This window comes from Antechinus flavipes, chromosome 4 (assembly GCF_016432865.1).
Source record: "Antechinus flavipes isolate AdamAnt ecotype Samford, QLD, Australia chromosome 4, AdamAnt_v2, whole genome shotgun sequence".
NCBI classification, from domain to species: Eukaryota; Metazoa; Chordata; class Mammalia; order Dasyuromorphia; family Dasyuridae; genus Antechinus; species Antechinus flavipes.
In genome coordinates, this window is record NC_067401.1 from 284,315,255 (window position 1) to 284,327,330 (window position 12,076).

Consider the following 12,076-nt stretch of genomic DNA (forward strand, 5'->3'; position numbering starts at 1 on the left):
TTAAGGACATCCAGATTTTAAACAGCACAAGGAGGACTCCAACCCAGGTCTTGTCTCCAAATTGACATCATATGACAAACTTAGATTAAATTTAAAAAGTTATAATTCATTCTAAACCAGAGTTGTCCATATATAACTCTTAAATTTCAATAAGAAATGGTAGAGATTAAAAATAATATATCCTGAGACCTAACATATTACAATGCAAAGATGACACTTCAATGAACAAATAAAAGGATAAATGTCTTAGTTTAATTCATTATAATAAATTAAGTAAATTGATGGAAAGAAAAATGGGAGGAAAAGAACTGAATTTTGACCATCTGTCTAAGATCATGCTGAATTCTGTCTTTTCCCTCTGACCAAGCTGGCCTTCTTAGCAAGAGGCTAGCATTAAAACTCAACTATCTCATTTTTTCCTTCTAGACCATCAGTCCATCTGCTCTACCTCCGATCCTACTCCCTTCACTTTTCTTTGCCTCAAGAATTCCCCAAACGAATCTTAATCAGTAATTCCAGACTCAGACATGGGGGTGGAAAGCATAGCCTAAGCAAATTAGAAAACACACCTTAGGAATCCCCTTCAGGGGTTTGGCATTTTCTTAACTACTCAAAAGAAGATAAAGTTTTTTGAATATGTAACCAACACAAAAATTCCAAATGACATTGCTCATAAATTATTTGCTTTGGAGCTATCTTTTGCTTTCAGGTTCAAGTTGGGTTAAAATTCAGTCAGGGAAAGAAATGTAGTCTCTTAATTAAAACCTACCATTTAATCTATCTTTCACTTTCATGTCTAATCAGAAAGGTGTTAAGAATGAACAAAACAGTTAAAGAGCACAAATACAAAGCTCCCAGTTTGTTTTTTTAAGAAAGCAGGGGAGAGACAAATATCTATTTGACCAGTTCTTATTTGCAGCATAAGAAGTAAATTCCTATTTTATGTGAGAGGGAAAGGAATATTCTAGTTAATCAAATAGTCTAATTATGGTACATATTCACATGTGTAAATCATACCTATACTTACCAGTTGTTTTTAAGAAAATTAGAAGATAGTTAGTCTTAGAATATACTTAACATAAAACCCATTCTGCCTCTTCTGATATGTATATATTAAATATAGATGAATGGGTAGATAAATATAGATATATAATCAGTAGAGCCAGAATAGACTTTATGTTAAATATATATTTTAAAATTGGCTGTATTCTAATTCTTAAAAACAAGTGGTAATACAGTTATGACTTACATGTTTATTAATAATATGCCATAATAGATATCTATATCTAATACATAGATATCATAATAGCTAGAATTGAAGTGGGGGGAGGCAGAGAAAGGGGAAGGAGGAATGGACATATAGCAGGAAAAATTAAGAAAAAGAATGGAATTTATTGTTAGTAGAAATAGCAATAGACACCCTTTTGAAGTTTCATTTGCTCTCACAGAGAGCAACACAGGCTCTGGGGTTATGTAAGTGAACTGGCACTGTGGGGATTATTGTGAACCCACCCTTATATGGCTATGTTTCTGTCTCACCTGGTATGCCAACTCTTGGGAAGGTGGCCAAAGAAGTCATGTGTATACCTGTGTATTCCCTCTTCCTTGATATCTTTTGTGCTGTGACTATAATATTAACAAAAATATTAATAGCTGACACACAGAACGCTTTAAGTTTTGCAAAGTGCTTTATGATAGCATCTAAAAGGCAGGATGTCTTATTGTCCCAACTTTAGAGATGAGGAAACAGAACTTGCTGAGGGACAATTAATAAATGACCATTGTCTGAGGCAGGAATAGATTATAGTTCACTGGCCAGGGTTTGATCTTGTAGCATTCAAGTTTATATATGTCACTGAAGGCTTTCTGAGACAACTTAAACTGCATTCCCAAGGGGCACCAACCTAAATCTCAATCCCAATCGGTTTAGAGAGTTCTATAATGCATACTTTTCAGTAGATGTCATATCATGTTTAATATTATAAAAATAACTGCTCTAACATTTAATACAAGAAACTTAATAGAATTAAGCAACAAATTATTTTTCAAGGGTCCAAGATATATCCCATAAAATCGAAATTTTACAGATTGAAGGTGGAATTTAGTACTTCCTCCTCCCATCAATCAGTAGGAATTCACTATTGTATTTTAAGGCAAGATGAATAACCATTAGCACCCTTCAACTGAATAGCTCAAAGTCTATTACAGATATTTACTAGGTAATTCTCTCAGTATCAGGCAGCAAGTTGACAGGTATTAATATTCTCATTTTAGAGGAGACAAATGCAGAGAGATTACATCATTTACTGTGCAGTGAGTCAGGCTCAAACATAGAAGAAACTTTCTGGATTCCCCACCTAATAATGTTAGTCTGGTAGGCTTTTAAAGAAATTCTATTTAGAATATGGATTTTTAACTTGAAATCCAGAGACTTAAAAAAATATAAGTGGCTTCCTTTTTAATCCAATGTATTTTATTTTATGAATTTTAAAACATTATTTTGAGAAGTCTACAGACTTCACCAGAATGCCAAAGGGGTAGATGAGGCCAAAAAAAAAAAAAAAAAAAAAAAAAAAAAAAGAATTCCTGACTCAGCAGCTTCATTTCTGGGTAGCTTCCATACTCTAAAGCCCTATAGGTACTGTCATCTGATCCAAATGTCAACCCCCCAAAAACTGACCAGACATTGTTGTACAGTGGAAAGAATACTTGAATCAGTCCAAAGACCAGGGGTCTGAATCCTAGCTTTGCTGTTTTCTGAGGAACCTTTACAGGAAACAAAAACAAAGTTTTCTTATCTTTCAAATGGGGGAGGGAGAGAACATAGTGATCCTTATGATTGCCTTTCATCTGTGACCATTATCATGATGATCCAAATCATCATTCTATGTGGGAAAAAAGTATAGAAAATACAGGAGGCTAATACCAAAAAAAAAGGAATAAAAAGAATTTCTCCAGAAGTTAAAAAAGGATGAATGAATGATAATGTATACACAAAAATTAAAATAACAAAATAAAGTATTAAAGAAGAAGCCAGGCAAAGAATAAAGTCTCAGAATGAACAAAGAGTTTGAGGATAAAATAAATAAAAGGAAGAAGGGAAAATAGAAGAAGGAAAAAATTAGGTTATGATTTTTTTAAGTGGATATCACTACAAAATGCTAATAGGCAATTTTATTTATTTTTTATTAATTTTATTTATTTGGGATTCCTCTGTAATATTTCTCTCTTGGACATATTACACAATATCTAGTGTGAGGCAGCTAAGTGGTACAGGTAGATAAAAGAGTTCTGGGGCTGGAATCAGAAAGGATGGTCTAAGTTTGAATCTGGCCTCTGACACTGACTAGCTGTGTAACTCTGGGCAAGTCACTTAATCTTCTCTGCCTCAGTTTCCTCATTTGTAGAATGAGCTGGAGAAGGAAATGGAAAACCATTTTGGTATCTTTGCTCAGATCAGTGGGAGATGACTGAAATGACTGAACAGTGTGATAGTGATTGACAGCATGGATTGGAGGTAATACTTTTGCTTATCTTCATAGGAAATATGACTTGAGAAAGCAACAGGATTTCTTCTCAGACAGCTACTAAAAAAGTTACTTTTTTTTGAATCAGGCAACAAAGTTCAATCACTTTCCATGAGTCCAGAATGCAAGCTCTTGGAAATTCCAATTTTGTGTTTGTTTTTTAAATAACAGATTACATCTGAAAATGTATGGCTCAGAACCCATAACTCTCTCAGGAGATGATTCTTTTGGCAAAATGGTTTATCATTGTGGATCAGGGTTCTAAAGCCAGCTAGATAGCAACAAACCTTTATTAGTTACTTACGGTGGCCCAAGTATAGTGTGCTGAGTACTGTAATAACAAAGAAAGGGGGATGAAGGGAGCTCTTCCCTACCCCACCAAGCTCACAATATAATGAATGGTCCTTCAAGGTTGGTTTTCTCTATGTTATTGATTGCTACATAAATTATTTATTACATAAATTCTCCCAGTTCTGCTCACTTCACTCTGTATTTAGTTCATAAAGGTTTTTCCAGTTTCCTCAGAAATTGTCAATTTCATCATTTCTTATAGCATACTATTATCTCATTACCTTCATACACCACAATTTGTTTAGCCATTCCCCAATAGGAAAACAGCCACATTTTTGGCTATAGTGTTGTACAAATATGCCCTTTTATTCTTTGAGATGTGTTTTGATTTAAAAATATGAGAGACAGCTAGATGGCACAGTGGATAGAGCATGAAGTCAGGAGGACCTGAGTTCAAATTTGACCTCAGACACTGCCTGGTTGTGTGACCCTGGGCAAGTCACTTAACTGCAAGTGCCTCAGCAAAAACAATCAAGCAAACAAAACAAAAAACTTTTTTTTTAATATTGAAAAAACCTCAACAACCCTCATCTTCCTTCCTCTAAAACAATCTTCCTTTGTAACACAGAAGCAAAACAAACCAACATTCTAGCTGTATCTAACAACATGCCTCCTTTTATATCTGAAGTCCACCACCTCTTTTCTAGGAGGAGAGAGACATTGTTTTTCCTTAAGTCAAGATTCATTTAAATTGGATTGATGAAGAGGTAAGAACCTAAGAATCAAACAGCTAAGCAGAAACCAAACCAAACCTGTCAGTCTCTAAGCAGATGTAACCTCTCGACTTGGTTCTACCAGGCCTTCAGCATGCATGCGAACCACCAGCCAGCAAACATTCTCAATTTATGTCCTGTCATATCCATGTTGCAGCAGAAGAATCTGGTTTTCTTTGTTTTTAAGCGAATTCTGTCTGTCCACATGTTATCACACAGAGAAGCACAAGGAGTGGTGTGTGTGTGTGTGTGTGTGTGTGTGTGTGACATCTATTTATTTATCAAAACAAGCATTTTGAACAGCCCCTGCAGTGCTCAAAGAGACACTTTGACAAGGAGGCTGGATTAGCAAGACCGGAATACACTATCCACAATTCCACTGATTTTTAACTCCCAGAAAACAGAAACACATTCATTACAGTCATGATGAGATAAGACAGGAAATTAAATATCATCCCTCCACATTTCCTGGTAGGACCTTCTGCCTAGGTGATCCTTGCTATCCTAGATAAATTACTTATGTCCTGGGATTTTACTGTGAATACAAAATTAGATACCCAAATGCCTAACATGTAACAGAAGTGTCTTTTCTTTTCAAAACTACAGACTTTCTCGATGAAAAGGGAACGGCAAAAAACATCAAATTACTGGGACACTGACATGCTTTTCATTTCACAGCTGGGTACTAGATATTGCTTGGGGTAAGGAGGGTGGTAGTGGGATTTGCAGTGAGAGAGGAGGTTGTCACCATTTCCACAATCTTTCTCTACTGTCCATATGACAAAAATCTATTTCTTCCTCCAAGCACAATAAACCTTGTTCTACTTTGATTTCTTTTTCCCCCTGGGAAGCAACTACTTGTCTGAGACACAAATCCCTGAAGTCCCCCACACTGTCTGATTAAACTGTGGGAAGAATCAGATAAATTAAAGTGGCAAAATGAGATGTGGATAGCTCATCACTTTCAATTAAATGCCCACAGGTTCTAAGTAGCTGAACTGCTTATTGGTAGATCATATTTTTTAAAAAAGTATCACTCTGGTGGTTAATTTAACTAGTGAAAATGCTCGTTATTTTTTTTTTTACCAAAGATTCTGTGTAGCTTGAGGCAAGACTGCTGACTTTAGTACAGAAAATTATGAGCTCAAATCTTGCTGAGTTGTTTAAAAAAAAAAAAACCCACCAAACTAAAAATTTCACTTTTCTCTCTGACTTCTGCTTAGATTGCTTATTTTCCTTAGTAAAGCAGAGAGTAAAAAAAGAGAGAGAGAGAAAGAGAGAGAGAGAAGTATCAAACAAAAGTTTTGGTGTACAATACAAACAAACCAAGTTAGAATTTGGGGAAAAAAAACACAACTCAAAGTCAGTTATTAGACATAAAAGTCTATTCCAAAACATTATTTTGTTTCAACTGGCAAAACAAATGGGAAAATCTGCCCTATTTGGTGAATGCTTCATCTTATTAATAATTATGTGTAGAATGAGGAGGTTCCTTTGAGTATAGCATATCAGACTGAAAAAGATGGGGAAAAGGGAAGATTCATAAAGAATGGTTCACCAAACTGTGGTATGTAAATGTTATGGAAAGTTACAAATAATTTTACAGGTGAAGAAACCAAGACAAACAGGGTTAAGTGAGTTGGCCAGGGTTACACAGGTATTTGTTTGAGGCAAATTTGAACTTTCAGGAAGATTCCAGGCCCAGTATTCTATTCAGTCACCTAGGTGACTTGGAATCCTTTCTCCACTCATTGAGAAAATAAGCAATATTATATTGATTATACATGTGAAATCATGTAAAGTATATTTTCATATTAGCCATATTGAAAAAAAAAGAAAAATTAACTGAAAAATAATACTTCCACCTATAATCAGAACTACTGTAATCAGCATGTCTCTCTCTCTCTCTCTCTCTCTCTCTTGAAAAGGATAGCATTTTTTATCATGAATTCTTCAGGATTATCAAGGATCATTGTCCTGATTTTTCTAGCTAAGGGTTTCCTAAGTGATCATCATACCACATTGCTGTTACTGTGTACAGTTTGCACCAGTTCATATGTCTTCCTAGGTTTTTTCTGAAAGCATCTTGTTCATCATTTTTTATAGTATATCAGTACTCCATCACAATCATCTAAGACTTATTCAGTAATGGCAAGGAACTAGAAACTGAGTGGATGCCCATCAATTGAACAATGGCTGAAGAATACTCTATCCCAATCATATAATAAGACTTAATCTGCTATTCCATGGTTGATGGGCATCCTTTCATTTTCCAATTCTTTGCCATTTCAAAAAGAGTTGCTATAATAATAATAATTATTATTATTATTACTATTTTTACAAATGTCTTTTTTTAATCTCTCTAGGATACAAACTTAGTAGTGATATTGCTGGATCAAAGGATATACAGGTTTATATCCTTTGGATATAGTTCCAAATTGTTCTCCAGAATGGTAATTTGTTCTTCTTTAAAAGTAGAGTTTTGAGTTTTAGTTCATACTCAGAAAATTGTTAGATGACAAAATGGAAATGCTGGAAAGGAATTAAATGAGAAAAATTCAAACTTTTCATATCTCCTTTGACTCTATGATCCCACTACCTGACATATACCCCAAGGAGGTCAAAAACACAAAGCCCCCATGTATACCAAAATATTCATACTAGCACTTTTGTGGTAACAAAGAACTAGAATTAAAATGGGTATCTATTTTCTGGGAAATGGCTAAACATTATCTGGAACATAGCAGGCAGTTAGTTAATAAATGCTTGCTAAATGATTGATGGATGTAACTGAATGCTACTCTTGGACAGTCAGAAATAATAAAGAATAATTCTAAGAAATATGGGAACTCATGAAATCAACAGAACCAAGAGAACCATACATATAATAAAAAATAATATAGTAAAAAGAAGATTAATATAAGCTAGGTCTTTGGTCCTAGAAACAGATAATTCTTTTCTCTCAATGGAAACATGAAAGAACTAAAGAGGCAGAATATTACATTACATATAGATATGGTCACAGTGTTATTTTCTGCTGTTTTCCTATGTTACAAGGAAAAGCTCAATATTGTTTGGATAAAGTATTCCTCAATATTGTGGAAAAATATCAAAAAAAAAAAAAAAAAAGAACTGATGAAACAAAAAGTTTAGTTCATAAATGAAATTTACACTGAAATAGTGGACCCAGAGGGTACAATACAGTTAGACAGACAGTTAGACCATTAGAGAGAAGCTTTAAATTTAATTCACTCATAAATTTAGTTCCCAGGCTCCTGGACTCCCAAAGCAAAGATAACATTTTTAAAGTAGGAGATAGCTCATAAACCAAGAAGCTCCAGATCAGATCACTCACAAACACCTACTGAGGAATTCTTTTTTTTTTTTAAGAAAGAAAAGAAATGCTAGAATATGATATGCCGTAAAGGAAACAAGTTTGTACCCAAAGGTAATTTGTTCAGAAAAATGTAAATATAATCCTTCAAAAGGCAAAAAAGGGGGGAGGAGTAAGGAACTTTTAATGAATTAATGACTTTTCAGCATCTTTTTTGAGAAAGCCAGAATAAGTGCAAACACAGAGTGCAAAAGAAACTTAAAAAAGATACTCATGAAGAGCATTTTCTTTTAAGCTCTACAGGTCAAGAAATGTCTCCCTGTAAGACTTCCAAAGAAACATTCAAATCTTGTCCCTAAGGAAATTTTCATTTTCTAGGTAGTCCTTCGTGCCTCTGATTTGGCTTTGATTATTTTACTTATATGTATATATAACAAAATATAAAGGCAAAAAGAAAAGTTGATAGTATTTTTCTGTGCCAGAGAAACAAGAGAGAGAAGGAACGTGACCATGAATAAGAAATGAAGAAAACCAAGGATCATATAATCAAAAATGTAGGACTGTGAGATCTTAGGAATCATTGAGTCCTAGAGTTCTTAACCTTTTCTCTTTCTCTTTAAATGTTTGTCAAAGGGGATTATATTTGTTTAAAATTTTTTTTAATATCACCATAATTTCCCCCATTATCTCTCCAACCTCCTAGAGAACAAACATCATATTCAATAAATATTTTCAAAAAAGAAAAAAAGTAATCCTTATTGATACATCCTAAAAGTTTGAAAATGTGTAAAATGTATCATATAAGTCAATTTTTTATCCTTGCAGAAGGGTAAAGTATGGGTACTTTTTCATATTTCTTTTTTTTTTCCCAGCCATGTTTCCTTTTTGTAATTTTGTAAAATTTACTTTTAATTGTATATATGTGTTCTCTCTAATCACATTGTTTCAATAATAACACATACTGTTTTCTTGGCCCCACTTTATGTTTCAGTTCATATAGCTTTTTTCATGCTTTTCTAAATTCATCATAATTATCATTTCCTAAAGCAGACCACGATTTGTTTTTCTTAGCCATTCCCAGATTGGTAGGCATCTACTTTGTTTCTAATTCTTTGATGTCACAAAAAGTTTTACTATAAACATTTTGGTGCATATGGACTTTGTTCTTGTTAACAGTCTAGGGCTGGGTATAAGTTTCATCATGGGATCTTAGAATCAAAGGATATGGATATTTTAATTACCTTATTTGCATAATTCCAAATTGTTTTTCAAAATTATTGTATTGATTCATAGCTCAAATAAGAATGCATTTCTGTGCTTATCTTCTCACAGTACACCCAACATTGTCGTCAAAACATCTTTTGACAATCTTTGTCAAGGCAATGTATAAGGTAAAACCTCATATGTATTTATTTTATTGTTAGTCATCTAGAACATTATTTCATATATTTGTCAACAGTTTTCAATCCTTTTGCTTCCTCCTGAGGCAGTTGTCAGAAATTAAAGCTTATAGTCATATGAAAAAATGCTTTAAATCACCATTGATGAAAGAAATGCAAATTAAAACAACTCAAAAGTACAATCTTATATCTATCATATTAGCTAATATTACAGAAAGGAAAATGACAAATGTAGGAGGGGATGTGAAAAACTACAACTATTCATGCATTGTTGTTGAAATTGTGAACTGATTCAACTAGTTGTGTAGAACAAACCGTTCATCCTCTTTGACCCAGCAATACCACTACAAAAGTCTGTATTCCAGAGAGATCAAAGGAAAAGACAAGGGCCTATTCATACAAGAATAATTATAGATGTTTTTTCTATAGTGACAAAGAATTGGAAATTGAAGATGATGCCCACTGACTGGAGAATGGCTGAACAAGTTGTAGTATGTGACTGTGATGAAATACTATTGGGCTATTAAGAAATGATGGGAAGGATACTATCACAAAAATCTGGAAAGACTTTACTTGAACTTATGCAAAGTGAAATAAGCAGAGCCAGGACATAGTAACAGAAGTATTAGATGGTGATTAACTGTAAATGACAGCTATTTTCAGCAATCCAATGATCCAAGAAACTCCAGAGGACTTATGAAAAATGCTATCCATCTCCAGACAAAAAACTGATGACATCTGAAGGCAGGTCAAAGTATACTATTTTATTTTTTTTGCTTTCTTTATTTTTCTTGGAGTTTTTTCCTTTTCTGTTGGTTTGTATTCTCTTTTGCAACATGGTTAATATGGAAATAAGTTTTACATGACTGCATATGTATAACCTATATCAAAGTGCTTGCTTTCTTAAAGAAGAAGGAGGAGAAGGAGGGGAAAATATTCTTTTAAAAAATTTTATTTTGACCACTCATTTCCTTGGTTATGATTTTTGGGTGTGTATGTGTATATGTGTTAAGATTTTCAATTTCATGTAACTAAAATAATCTGTTTTATCTTTTATAATTGCTTATATCCCTTGTTTGATTTAGAATATACCTCTTACCATTAGGTGAAAAGTATGTAATCTATTCTTCTAATATTTCAATGGTATGATTATTGTTATTAAGATCATGTATCCACTTAGAATGCAGCGTGGAATATGGAGTAAGCCAAATTGTTGTCATAGTGATTTCTTGTTTTCTAAGAAATTTTTATCAAACTGGGTTTTTTTCCTAAATAATTTGTTTTCTGGTTTATTGAATATTGGATTATTAATTTCTACTGTTTCTTATTCTTCCTGGTCCAATCATTTCCACTGATGTTCCTCTCTTTTTTTTAAACCAATATCAGACGGTTTTGATGACTTCTGTTTCATCATGTAGTCTGACATATGAAAGTGCTATTCACTTTTTGCCCTATTTCCTCAACTCCTTTGAAATGCTAGATATACTATTTTTCAAAATAAATTTAAAAGATTCTGTAAAATCTTGATTACTTAACTGGTATAACATTAAAATAGTTAATTTTGGTATCATTGACATCTTTGTCATGGCATGATCTACCCATGAACACTAAATATTACTCCAGTTATTTAAGTTCTTTATTTTTATATGATACACTTTGTAAATTGAATCTCTATAAATCTTTTATGTAATTTGGTAGGTTGATCTCCAGAAACTTTGAGCATTCTGTAGTTATCTGGGGTAGCAAGGTGGTATAATGGACAAAATGCTGGGCCTGGGATCAGGAAGGCCTTAGTTCAAATCTAATCTCTAAGCTATGTAACGTTGGGCACCCCTGTTTGCCTCAGTTTCCTCGTTTTTGAAATGAATTGGAGAGGAAAATGGCAAACCACTCCAGTAACTTTGCCAAGAAATCCCAAATCGGAATACCTTGTTAGAAGGTAAACACCTAACAAGTAGGGGTGCTTTCATTTTTTGTACTTGAATCCCAATATTTAGCACTGTGTTTGCCCCATAATAGGGGCTTAATCAGTACTCGTTTATTCTGAGTTCAGACTATATGTTAAATAAATTTAGCATTTTAAAAGCCTTTACTGGCTTCCATCTTCATGTCTAACTTTATTTTATACTATTCCTTTATAAGTTCTACTTTCACACCAAGGAGACTATTCACTTTTCTTCATTCTCATCTCATGCTCATTTACCAAGGTCCTCTTTCTTTACCCCCACATCTCTTCTTTCTGAAATCCTCTTATAGGCAGCTGGTTGGCACAGTGAATAGAGTGGGGGGAAGACCCGAGTTTTTTAGCTGTATGAATTTGGACATGGTACTTAACCTCTGCTTTAGCCTCCTCATCTATAAAATAAAGATAATAATAGCATCTATCTACCAGAGTTGTAAGGTTCAAACAATATATAAGTGCTTGGTACTGTACCTAGCAAAAACTAGGTGTTTAATAAATGTTTGTTCTTTCCTCTTTGAGATCCAGTTCAACAAGTGCTTCTTCTGGGCAGCTTTCCTTAATTCTACCCTAGCTGAAAATAACTTCTCCTTCATCAAATTTCTTATGGTACTTGGTGTTCTTGAACTGGGATCCCTGTATTAAGTTTAAAAAACACATAATTGTACTTCACTATGACTATTTCCCTTTTTATCTTATATATGTTATTATATGCCCTCAAAAACATTATTACAAGAAGGGGTCCATAGGTTTTACCAGACTGCCAAAGAGATGCAAAACATAAAAAGAAT